The sequence below is a fragment of the Sinocyclocheilus grahami genome, unplaced genomic scaffold (genome assembly GCF_001515645.1).
Source record: "Sinocyclocheilus grahami isolate Dianchi unplaced genomic scaffold, SAMN03320097.WGS_v1.1 scaffold272.1, whole genome shotgun sequence".
Classification (NCBI taxonomy): domain Eukaryota; kingdom Metazoa; phylum Chordata; class Actinopteri; order Cypriniformes; family Cyprinidae; genus Sinocyclocheilus; species Sinocyclocheilus grahami.
Genome location: NW_015505451.1, coordinates 1,083,386 through 1,097,539, shown reverse-complemented (window position 1 = coordinate 1,097,539; position 14,154 = coordinate 1,083,386).

Below are 14,154 nucleotides of genomic sequence, written 5' to 3'. Positions count from 1 at the left end.
AGCCATTCATCCCTTATTGTGGCATTTGAGTAGAATCCGTCATTGATAATGTCCCAGGCACACAGTAGAGAGCTCATTCTGAACTCTGTGGTGGACTATGGCATGTGCCACTGAGAGCTGCTTTGTACCACAGGCAGTGGACATGAAAGAGAATATTCTGTGTCAAATTCTTAAGAAATAAAGAGAGACTATCTGATCCCACATGAATGCACTGACTGTCCATATTAGCTACATAATTCCAGGCATCTTTAATGTACCTCTTGCAGCAAGCTCTGAAGCAGGAGTATAATTTGCTCTCTGTCCTTAAGGGAAGATCGTCCTGTTGAGGAACTGTTAATAAGATCCTTCCTCGTCCGGAGGGAGGCTTTTTAAAATTTACATCCGCATCGGGCCGGGAACCCATTGCAATTCAGCTTCTCTACTTCTTGCCTAAAGCTTGAAAGACAAAATTGCTCAATCTTTTTAACCAGCATTTTCTTTTGATGGCAAAATATGCTGGCTATAAATGGTTTATCACAAGATAAGAAAATAAGAACATCAAAAATGGAATTAGATATTCTTCATGTACAGAAGCTCTATAAGGAGCATCTGAAGACCTGTACTATTGAGCTATGGCAGATAAGAATTATGACTTAAATTTTAAGTGTATTTCTCACACAAAGCTATTGCACGACTTCAGAAGACTTGGAAAATAATGAACAAATCAAATCATAGTAGGGGCGGGCTGGACGACATGGCCAAAATTGATATCACGATATATTTCTTCATTTCGGTCGATACAATATAATTCCGATATCGATATGAACACTATTTATCTGAAATAGAAATCTTTTGTAACATTATAAATGCCTTTATCATCACTTTTGATCAATTTTAAGCATCCTTGCTAAATAAAAGAATTAATTTCTTTCCCAAAAAAATAATAAAAATGATACTGAATGGAATAGTGTATAATGTTACAAAAGCTTTTTATTTCAGATAAATGCTGATCTTTGGATCTTTCTATTCATCAAAGAATCCTGAAAAAAATGTACTCAACTGTTTTAAATATTGATAATCAGCATATTAGAATGATTTCTGAAGGATCATGTGACACTGAAGACTGGAGTAATGATGCTGAAAATTTACCTATGTATGATCACAGGAATAAATTACATTTTAAAATCTATTCAAATAGAAAGCAGTTTTAAATAGTAAAAATATTTCAACATTTTACTGTTTTTGCTGTACTTTGGATCAAATAAATGCAGCCTTGGTGAGCAGAAGAGAATTCTTAAAAAAAAAAAAACATAAAAAATCTTACTGTTCAAAAACTTTTGACTGGTAGTGTAGGCTGATTATTCTTATAGATTGAAACAAATGTGCTTCAGCCAGAAAAAAGGGTATGAAAAGTGCTCCGAGTCGTCAAAAAATTGAACAACAACAAAAACTGGAAATGTTGCTGGAGACAGGCTTATTTAAAATGCAAACTCATTCTCTGCCAGCAGGAGGCGCTTTTAGAGTGATAAAACTAGCGGTTTCTCCAGTAACGGCTGTAATCAAAGCAGCTCCGCTCATGAACGCTACTTTATCAGATCAAATGAAAATGCCATCGAAACTTTTCTGAAGACAGTCAATTCCCTTCAGAGATACATTCATATAAAACACCCGCGCCGTGTTATGATTTTGAAACGTGCAGTGCTCATGTTTATTCAATGAAGTCAAACGGCACAAATAAATCAATGTATGGGAAACTGGTAACGTATATCGAAATATCGGAAATGTGTTTAAAAATCATATCACCGTTATTGAAAAAAATTATATCGCGATACATATTGATATTGAATTATTGTCCAGCCCTATATCATAGTGAACAATTCATATTATAAGATGACTCGTTCTTTTTTCACTTCTACAAAAAATTACATTTAACATTTTTACAGTAAAATTACATAAAATGTAAGGTTAAATCTATTAGTTTTCCCTGTATATAGAAAGGAAACTTACGTTAAACAAACTTACCATTACAGTTTTTACAGTAGCATTTTTACGGTTAAAATATTTTTTTACAATGTACCTTTCCAGTGTTTTTCATCCTTTTTGTACACATATGGTTACCGTATGCTTTCATTATACTGAAAAGCACTGCTCTAAGATTTAAATACCTATATTTCAAGGAGAAAAAAACTATACTGGTTTGGAACAATGTGAGGGTAAGTAAATTTTGACCATTTTTATTTTTGGGTGAACTATCGCTTTAAGAGAAAGGGAGATAATATTGGCACAGTGTTGTAGACAGATCCTAATCTTTTTATTGTTCTATTTATTCTAGAGAGTTTGTATCTCTCACTTTCATATTCTTTCTCTCTCAAGAGCAGTTCTGGATTGCATTTGAGATCAGACAGAACAGCAGACCCAAACACAGGTCAGAACAAGCTCCGCCCCCATTCAAACGCTCCACTCCCCCAGACATTTGAAACCTCACAGTTCCACTTCAAATGAACTGCAATGACAGACTGCTTCCTTTGTAAGTCATCTCAGTACAGTACTCCCTCTGCCATGATACCAACCAGACAAGAACAACAGGAACAAAAACATACCAAAATCTATTTCAAATTTGGAAAGGAACCAGATGCCAGATTGATGCTCTGACAAAAAAGCACAAGCTACCTCGAAACAACCATATGCTTCCGCATAATATCCGACAGCTTTTTTTCTTGATTTGGGTATCTCTCCACAGACTATTTCCCAATTCCAGCTGACAATAGTTGTGATTGACAGGTGGCTCGTGGGAACTTAACAATACATGAGGCAAAGGCCAAAGAGCTTGACCCTGCCCCTGCCCGAGCGAGACAGAGAAACAGCTGCTCCCTGCACTATTTACGTGACAAAGAAAACTCCGTTCTTTGACACTCCAATAGCACTGCCATGGTGAGCCATCTAGGCTGTGAAAATAGAGATTCAGATGCAGTATATCACATGATAATAATTACAACTCTATTTAGATGGTTATGCTGAATGTATATGGGTGCGTAGGCGTACCAGATGCATCCCTTTTGGCATGACTATGTGTTATAATTAGACAGATTGCTTCAGAAAAATATTTAGTGTAGTTGTGTTAAATGGCTAGAGGGGCCTGTGAGTGCTCTGCTCCAGCTCATAGGGGATTGTGAACGATTGGTTTCCAGAACAATGTAAAAGGTTTCTGATGATTCTGGAGGAATGTGAAGTAGACTACAGACTGAGAGCATTCTTATTGTTTTAAGTTCTCAACATTCTGCTCCAGATGGACAAAATTTTTAATTTGGTTTATACTTAACTGGCTTTTAATGATTTGTATAGTACAGTGGCTCTAGACTGTGTTAACTTTGTTTAGTAACTGTTGCCACTTTGATTGATTTGGTCATCGTTTCTCTGTCTCAAACACATTCTTGGATTCAGTTTAAACTAATGTATTGTAGGTGGTTTGCGCTCCAACACAAGTGACTGAGAAGGTTACATGATATGACAAAGTAGAGCAGAACTCAACTTCATGCAAATAAGCAGCAACATACGTAATGCAGCGACTATCAAAATGGAGTGCAGACAGTGCAAACGCCTACTTGAAACCAACAGTGACTCTGCAACCTTAAGCAATTTTATCGCTGTCACATTATACAGACATACTTTGATGACAGACTTCGCTCAGGCATTTCAGAACGACCAAAACAACATTTCAGATGCTTTGCAACGTGCAAGTTTTCCCATCGCATCACATGACTTTTTTGATAAATGTGTTTCCATCATAGTTTATATGCACTTTTTCTTATCGCATAAATTTTTTTATCCCACTCAATCGTGTGCATAAGTTTTTAATGCGCATTTTTAGAAATTATGCGCATCTTGGCGTTTCCATCTACTGTTTTTTATGCACTATTCCAAAATGTGCACAAAAATAGATGGATGGAAACATAGCTACTGTGAACAGGTGGTCATGTGATGGCAGTCATGAGGGGCTGCCCACTCCATGAAGAATAAACAGTTGTATGAATGCTCGTTAACAAGGACGATAATTCTAAAAATAACTACACATTTTTATTGTCCTGATGATTGTTGTTCTAAGCACGAGCTGCAGTAAAATGTGCAAATACCAACAAAAGCTCATGCTTCTGCATAGGCATTGTGGTCCCACTTGTGTTTTGAAATTACTCAAACAGAAGGAATAAGATATACCACTGGTCTCATTGTGGCTGATCAATTAGGATACATGTTGTGCTGTGGGCTCATCGTGAGTGATATTTTTATGAGTCAGAGTTTTCAAGATGACATAGTGCAATCCTGCATACAGTCAAAACAGTTTCAAGGTAGATGCATGTACTTTTACAAAAGCAAATATGGCTTACAGTATTGTGTATATAGAGATTTTTCCTGTTCAATTTTATTTTCAATCTTTTAAAGATACAAGGTTATGCGTCAAAATACAAGGAATAATATAAACATAAAAAAACAAAAAGCAAACACTGCTGAGCAGCAAACTCTAAGAATACACAGCAAGTTGTTGGGCTTGAATAAATGGACTGAATGTGCTTGTGATATCAGTGGCACTGCAGGCACAGCTTGTTCAGAGCAGAGCCAAAACTAAAACAAGATACAGTACAACATTTAAGATGTAGCTCTTGTGAATGACTGACCTACCAAATGAACCCAAATATGCAAAAACCTTATTTTGGCCCACGATTGTATTAATATCAGATTAGCAATATATTATGTAATGTTTAAAACATTAACAGTGTGCGAATGATTCAGTGGTGTTCAAAGATGGTTTTTAAAAATATTTTCAGTCAGTAATTTTTTGCATTTCGTCTTACCTCTTAAAATCTTAAAAGCCTTTTAACAAAGCACTTTTTGTGGTATAGCTACTTGTAACATCTTGTTTTGTACCATCGGAGCGGCTTACCATTGCCATTTCTCAAGCGAATGTAACAGGTGTTTGTGAGCAGTGTTGGGACGGTTACTTTGAAAATGTAATAGGCTACAGATTACAAGTTACCCTATTTAAAATGTAATAGTAGTGTAACGTTTTTAATTACTTTATTAAAGTAAAAGTTGATTACTGTTCTAAATTTCTAATGAATGTTTTCAACTGTTAACCATTTTCAAACATTTACACCATGCAGGGTTAACCTTACAGCATGTGCTCAACACTGATTACAGTCAGACTTTCAAAATCCTTCATCACTTGAATTAAGATGATAATAACTGAACACATCCACTACAAAATCAGACTTTAGTACCGCCTTTTACTTTGAGATTGATCTGAAGTTCAATGCAGATTTAAAATCATAATAAATAGTTTACTGATACTGTTTGTGAAACCAAATCTTCACATAACTACAGGAAACACTGCATCTAACAATGCTTTGGGGGGGAAAATAGTTAATTTAAAAAATAAAATAAGCATATACATCAACCCAAATATGGTTATCTAACAAGCATGTGTCCTATTCTTTGTACTAAACTCTTGAAACATTGGTGTCTGTTTATATGATATGACAATAGTTTTCTCAAAAGAAATTGTAAAATGCTCATGAAGTGACTCAGAGCAGTTCTAGAGATTATGTTTATGTGTTCATGTACTCCTGTATATTGAGATGGCTGAAAAGACCACGAGCGATACATATGCAAGCTTAAATGAAACCGTGCATCTGCGCCATTCATTTCCACGAGGTGCGGACTGGGAAAATATTTCAGGCTGGGAAATCTCACACTCATCCAGGCCATCCCATACACCCAAACAAATTCTAAAACACAGCCAACCCTATTTTTGTATGGCCATCACGAAAACTCCTTAGGCTGGGGACATGTAAAATAATTAAAAGTTCTCTCCTGAACTGCACCTTCACTTCCATTTTAATTTTCAGTCTCTTTATTTTGCCCTGATATCTCTATGTCTCTCACATGACTTTAATACTCAAGATTTAACAAAGTTATTCTTTCTAAATTGCCTACATGTCAAAATTAGTACAATAATAACTATTACAATATCTTTATAGAAAAATCATAATACTGAACATGAGTCATATTTTTCCCTTACAAAATTTAACCATGATTTTATTATAGTAAAAGTACAGTAACCATGCATTTTTTTTATTCTATTCTATTTTTTTTTTAATTAATCAATTTTTGGCAAATGGATTACCATTTGTATTTATTTTTACTATGCATTCCATGGTTAAACTATGGTTAGTGTAACAAAAAACATGGTTAATCTGTGGTTACCATGGTCCGTTGTCTTTGGATTTATAGTAAAATCATCTTAATTTTTCGTAAGGGTTGTGTTGTTGTCTGCCCTAGCTCCCCCTAAATCTATTATAAAATATACTGTATATTTATATATTATAAAACGATTATTTGTCTGCTAAATTACTATTGTAACTTTACAATAGATAATAATGTCCTTTAGACTAGTATACTGTATTTTGAGTGATGACTATTTAGCAATGGGCTGCTACTGCTTAAGTACAAAGACAAAACAGCAATAGCATATTTACAGATGAATCTGACCTGCACTTGAAATCCTGAACAGTAGTTTTGCTTCTCCGCTCCACCTGTGCGCTTCCACAGTCCACTCCATTCTCTCTCTCTCGCATTGTTTACTCTGATCCAAACCGTTTGGCGGAGCGCGTGCGAGCCGAAGCATTGCCAGTCGCATCTAACCGATTCATGATTTATTAGAGATGTATTATCGAATGTCGAATTCGGAAATAATCGCTTTAATACATTCGGCAGGCAATTATGTAATAATAATAATAATTTATATTTATATATTATAAAACGATTATTTGTCTGCTAAATTACTATTGTAACTTTACAATAGATAATAATGTCCTTTAGACTAGTATACTGTATTTTGAGTGATGACTATTTAGCAATGGGCTGCTACTGCTTAAGTACAAAGACAAAACAGCAATAGCATATTTACAGATGAATCTGACCTGCACTTGAAATCCTGAACAGTAGTTTTGCTTCTCCGCTCCACCTGTGCGCTTCCACAGTCCACTCCATTCTCTCGCTCTCGCATTGTTTACTCTGATCCAAACCGTTTGGCGGAGCGCGTGCGAGCCGAAGCATTGCCAGTCGCATCTAACCGATTCATGATTTATTAGAGATGTATTATCGAATGTCGAATTCGGAAATAATCGCTTTAATACATTCGGCAGGCAATTATGTAATAATAATAATAATTTTAAAAAAATGTTTAAACCAGCGGGCCAAATCGGCTGCTGCTGGCCAGTCCGCGCCTGATTTCCACAGAGAAAATCATAATACACAACACAGCACAGCTTCATATATACAGGATTCATATTTGTCTTTTTGCGGCTTAATATTCACAGACACTATAGTCCATATCGCGTTTTGATTCAAGTGTACTGACCTACTTTTGATTTATTCATCCAAAATGTGTCATATTCCTTGACATTCCGTGTAATAGGAGTTCCGTTTTTATGACTGGATTCTACAAACGACTCCGTGTTTTCCGCATCGCGGCCGTAGGCCTATGTCTCATATTTTAGAGTAGTCAGTGCAATTTAGGAAAGAAATCAATTAAATCTGAATGTGGACGCGTGTAATTATTCAAATGTAACCCCCTTTGTAATCATTAACATTTTCATAAGTAACTGTAATTTAATTACACGTTTTTTCTTAGTAACTGTAACTGATTACAGTTACATTTATTTTTAAATTAAATTACGTAACGCCGTTACATGTAACTAGTTACTCCCCAACACTGTTTGTGAGGATATTTAGGTAAGTATCTGGGTAAGTGATGTCTTGTTTCTGAAAGTGTCTTATGCTCGCCAGGGCTGAATTTATTTGATCAAAATACAGTAGCCTGATATTATTATAATTTAAAATAACTTAAAACTATTTTTTTTAATACTAATAAAAAATGTAGTATTTTAAAAGGTATTCCTGTGATTTTCTGCAGCCATTCAGTGTCACATGATCCTTTAGAAATCATTCTATCATTTAATGAATATCAAGAAAAAAAATAAAATGCATTTATCTGAAATATATATATATTTCTTTACTGTCGCTGTTGATCAATTTAATGTTTCTTTTCTGAAAAAAAATCATTATGAACCCAACCATTTGAATGTATATGCAAAAATGTAGTATATAGAACATACAATAAGAGCCTCAGCACTTTTGTTGTGATTTCCATTGGTTTTCAGACTTTTTTGTGACTATAAAATGTTCAGTTACATTAAAAAAGATTATATTCCAGGCTAGTTTGTAACCTAAAACAATCATCCCTTTTGAACAATAGTGAGCTACTAAAGTCTAAAGTGGTACCTGTGGGCAAATGAGTCAGATAAAATGACTGCTCTAATTTCATAATCCGTATAAAGTAATTTAGTAATGGGCCATCTGGAATATTCACATATCTCTTTCATTCAGATTGATTTGAGAGCCTGATTAAAATTAGAAGTTAAATTTTTCCCCCAGAAGCTATTTGCTGTCCAGCAGTAATACATGGTTTGGATAAACTGAGACTAGATACAGTTTAAGCTTGGCTTCAAAACTTTGAATTAATTCCTCAGGTAGGACAGACACCTGCTCCATTTTCTGATGTGCTCTTAGGATTCTTAGGATTAAATTTTAGGATTGCTCCATGTGTGAGACACTTGGTGAGTGCTTTTCTTTAGGCACCTGCTATGAATATATTAACATTCACAAAGTGTGTCCCCTGCTTCTCTGTGTGATCACCACTGTCTTGTGAGGAGACAGCTCATCTGTTCAGGGTGCCACGTAAAAGGCCAGACACTTGTTGGGTTTTGGTGGGCTCCATATGCTTCAGGATCTTAAAATAGCTTCTGCACAGAGGCATTTTCTGACCATTTCTGGGGTGCTGTAGAGTAGTGCAGTAGAGTCGATTAAAGGTTGCAGATTTAAATCAAAGGCCATGAACTGTCTACACTGTGCTTTTGAATACAACTTTTAAAAGCTATAGATATTTTATATGGAATGGCATTCAGAAGATAACATGCAATGTGGTCCTTTGATGCTTGGATTGTATTTATTAGGTACCTTTTTGCCTTCAGAACTGCGTTAATTCTATGTGGCATAGATTTAACAAGGTGTGGGAAACATTCCTCAGAGATTTTTGTCCATATTGACACGATAGCATCACGCAGTTGCTGCAGATTTGTCAACTGCACATCCATGAAGCGAATCTCTTGTTTCACCACATCCCAACGGTGCTCTATTGGATTGAGATCTGGTGACTGTGGAGGTCATTTGAGTACAGTGAACTTATTGTCATGTTCAAGAAACCAGTTTGAGATGATTTGGTCTTAGTTGGCACCCGGTGTGGACTTCTGCTGCTGTAGCCCATCTGCTTCAAGGTTTGACATGCATCAGAGATTCTTTTTTGCATACCTCAGTTGTAACGAGTAGTTGTTTGAATTACTCTTGCCTTTCTATCAGCTCAAACCAGTCTGGCCATTCTCTTCTGACCTCTGGCATCAACAATGCATTTTCACCCACAGAACTGCCGTTTTTGGATCATTCTCTGTAAACACTATAGATGGTTGTGCGTGAAATTCTGAAAATTGATCTGACCATCCACTGGAAGAGCAGCGGTTTGTGACCTCATCAGAGAGGAAAGACTATTTAATTCAAATAAGCTTTAATTTTATGCCAAACGCATCGCCAACTATCTTCCTTTCACCACTGTCCCCCCAATACACACAGATCAGAATAAATCTCAGCCTCAAGGAGTGATTTAATCAAATATACTGACGAGGCAGACAGGAGGGCAAGCAAAATCTAATTCTCATTTGTCTCCAATGACAACAAACACTGAATCAATACCCAGATGCCTTCGCACTTTTCTAATTTTCACCCGCATGCTCAGTGAAGGAAATTAGCAAATTTCATCCTGAGAGCTGGAGGGCTTGCGGCAACCACATGTGACGACCCCGGGCTGGACTCCACTTCGTCCACGGTGGAAGCCGATCTGGCGATCCACAATGTAGTAGTTGATGTATTTCCTCAGCGACCAGCACGGATCAGATTTAGGCATGTAACAAGGTGTGGGAAACATTCCTCAGAGATTTCTGTCCATATTGGCACGATAGCATCACGCAGTTGCTGCAGATTTGTCAACTGCACATCCATGAAGCGAATCTCTTGTTTCACTACATCCCAAAAGTGCTCTATTGGATTGAGATCTGGTGACTGTGGAGGTCATTTGAGTACAGTGAACTCATTGTCATGTTCAAGAAACCAGTTTGAGATGATTTGGTGTTAGTTGGCACCCGGTGTGGACTTCTGCTGCTGTAGCCCATCTGCTTCAAGGTTTGACATGCATCAGAGATTCTTTTCTGCATACCTCAGTTGTAACGAGTAGTTGTTTGCATTACTCTTGCCTTTCTATCAGCTCAAACCAGTCTGACCATTCTCTTCTGACCTCTGGCATCAACAATGCATTTTCATCCACAGAACTGCCGCTCACTGGATATTTTCTCTTTTTTGGACCATTCTCTGTAAACTCTAGAGATGGTTGTATGTGAAATTCCCAGTAGATCAGCAGTTTCTGAAATACTCAGACCAACCCGTCTGGCATTAACTACCAAGCCACATTCAAAATCACTTAAATCACCTTTCTTCCCCATTCTGATGCTTGGTTTGAACTTCAGCAGTTCATCTTGACCATATCAACATGCCTAAATGCACTGAGTTGCTGCCATTAGTTTGGCTGATTAGATATTTGAGTTACACATACACACTGGTTTCCATGTTTTATGGGGACATTCCATAGACATAATGGTTTTTATTCTGTACAAACTGCATTTTCTAACCCCCTTACCCTACCGCTACCTCTACCCACTCACGCAAAACTTTCTGCATTTTTAGATTTTCAAAAAACTGAATTCTCTATGATTTATAAGCTTTTCTCATGGGAACAAAAAAATATCCCCACAAACTAAGTCAGAATTGACTGGTATTACTATACTTGTGGGTATGTATGGTTATGGGGACTCTCCATAGGCATAATGGTTTTTAAACTGTACAAACTGTATTTTCTATCGCCCTATACCAACCCTACACCTAAACCTAGAAAACTTTGTGCATTTTTAGATTTTCAAAAAAAAACACCATTTAGTGTGTTTTTTATGCCTTTTGAATTACGGGACACAGTGTCCTCATAAACCACCTTCACATTGTAATACCTCTGTCATACCCATGTCATTATACAAATTTGTGTCTCCATAAACCACCCAAACCAGTGCATATTATCAGTCAAAAGTGTGGAATAGGCTACTTAATATTTATTGATCATTTACAGTAATAATTTCTTATGTGTTATATATTAACAGTAAACATTAATGGTAAACTTTTCTTGTTGTTCCTTTGCCTTCAGTGTCTACAGCTGTTTAGGATTTCAGATTGTTAAATAAACTCCTGAGACATCTAGTGCTGCATTTACATAAATGTAGTGAGAAGAGAAAGATATATGAGAGACACTGTATATATAAACAGAGAGACAGAAGATTTGATTGCTGCTTCTTCAAGGCAGTAATATCACCACTGTGATCTTTCTAAAAATTGATCTGTCCGTCCACTGGAAGAGCAGCGGTTTGTGACCTCATCAGAGAGGAAAGACTATTTAATTCAAATAAGCTTTAATTTTATGCCAAACGCATCGCCAACTATCTTCCTTTCACCACTGTCCCCCCAATACACACAGATCAGAATAAATCTCAGCCTCAAGGAGTGATTTAATCAAATATACTGACGAGGCAGACAGGAGGGCAAGCAAAATCTAATTCTCATTTGTCTCCAATGACAACAAACACTGAATCAATCCCCAGATGCCTTCGCACTTTTCTAATTTTCACCCGCATGCTCACTGAAGGAAATTAGCAAATTTCATCCTGAAAACCACATGTGACGACCCCGGGCTTGACTCCACTTCGTCCACGGTGGAAGCCGATCCGGCGATCCTCAACGTGGTAGTTGATGTATTTCCTCAGCAACCAGCACGGATCAGCTCTAGGCATGACGAAGCGGATATCGTACTCTTTTGGAAGGCCAAACAAAGTAGTTTCGCTTTCAAAACGAAACACACAGCGCCTTCACGACATCGCGGAAGCAATAATACTACAGCGAGAATAAAAGTTACGCCTTCTTCCTTTGCGTAAACATTTGGGTGACGTTATGCAAATCTTCCCACATCGTGATGTAGACATGTGGGGGCGTGTTAGAACGAGCCATTTTAGGTAGGCGTGGTTGACTCTTAACTTTTATAAAGAATATCTCTTTGGATTTGAAGCTTTAGTCTTTGCAACTTTACAGATCTTTATGCCCCAAGAGCTTGTAACACTTCAAAGAGAAAGGAAAAATTTAAATCGCATCATATGACCCCTATAAACACAAATATATTAATGAGAAAGAGAATTGTAAATATCATTCTGTACCATAAATATTAGTCCAGGTATCAATTATCATGTGCACAGATGTCTAATTAGTAATTATTTGGAATATATATATACCGGTATATATTTTTTACAAAAATAATGCACACAGCATTATAATCCATCATGAATCAATGTTTTATTTTCACACAATCAAAGGGTTGAGAGCAGTTGTAAATCTAAAAAGTGAAGGTGAGATTTGAAAAATGTATGGGCAATATATGAAATATAGTGTTGTGTGAAAGGAAAAAATATATATTTCCATTTCCTCGCAGTTCCAGACAAAATTACAGCTTCCAGCAAATCTCTGCTCCCGTGAGAATCTCTGCCACATTGCGTGCCGTTTTTAGAAGAAGAGATGGTATCTTGTACATCCAGGCCGTATGTTGGAGGTTTGGGATATAGGCTGTGCTTTTTATGCTGAAGTCAGTTCACATTACCAGACTTTCATTCTAAGACACCTGCATCACCCCTCATAAACCATGAAAATAATGGTGTCAGTGACCTCTATGGCATCAAATGAAGATCCATTTAGATGTATGTGGAATATCATAGTGGCAATGTGATGGGCTGAGAACTGACTTTTAGATTATCAAAATTAATTATTCTGTTTTGGCATTTGGCACGGTAGGTTTTTATAAATCATAAGCATTGTTTAATATGTCAGTCACTGTGCCCCATAATAATAAAAAACTGATGGATTATAGTGGTTTCTTAAGTGACATCTCACTGCGGACCAAAGGGAACTGAATGTGAGTTTGATATTGCAACCCAGAATTTTCCATCAATTAATGCACTGTAATAAATTGCTGAGGCTGTTTAAAAGCACATGCATCAAAAACATACATCTCTGTGAGGTCTTTCTGTCTGCAGTATCAGTGAATACAGTTTATGAAAATGTCTGCCTGTGGTGTTTTTTGAATGCTCCTATTGATCTTCATAGGACTAAAAGTTTTAGTGTCACAGTTTGCGATGCCTGTACTCTAATCTTGACTTCTGAGAGACACTGCCACTCTGAGAGGCTCCTTATATGTACATTTAACTTTTCCGGCCTCTTATTGCTACCTGTCCCAACTTTTTTGGAATGTGTAGCTCTCATGAAATCCAAAATGAGCCAACATTTCAAAATGTCTCACTTTCAACATTTGATATGTTATCTATATTCTATTGTGAATAAAATATAAGTTTATGAGATTTGTAAATTATTCCATTGCTTTTTTACTCACAATTTGTACAGTGTCCCAACTCTTTTGGAATTGGGTTTGTACATTCAATGTCCTGTCCAAATTTTTTAAAAAGTAAGTATATTATTTTATTAATTTATATAATTACTGTATATTTTCTGGAAAAAATTCTGAACTTAATGTTGTATGTTGCTTTATGATTTATGAGTCATACTAAAAATCATTCATGATGTGTCAGCCAGATTCAGACAGAAATATCAAATGACTACTTATGAAATGATCAGATATCATCTGCTGCATACTGCCGATCATTAACATATATCATATATCAAGCCATCTCATTAATAGCCTACGACATAATGGAGAACCGAATTACAGTAAGATCATCACATCACTACAAATCATTCCATTCTCTAGAATCACTCAAAATTCAACCCGCCCATTTGAATGAACGTTTCCTAGTAGCTAACATTTCGAGCTTAATAGCGACAGTCGTTGACTAGAGTCATACTAAAAATCATTCATGA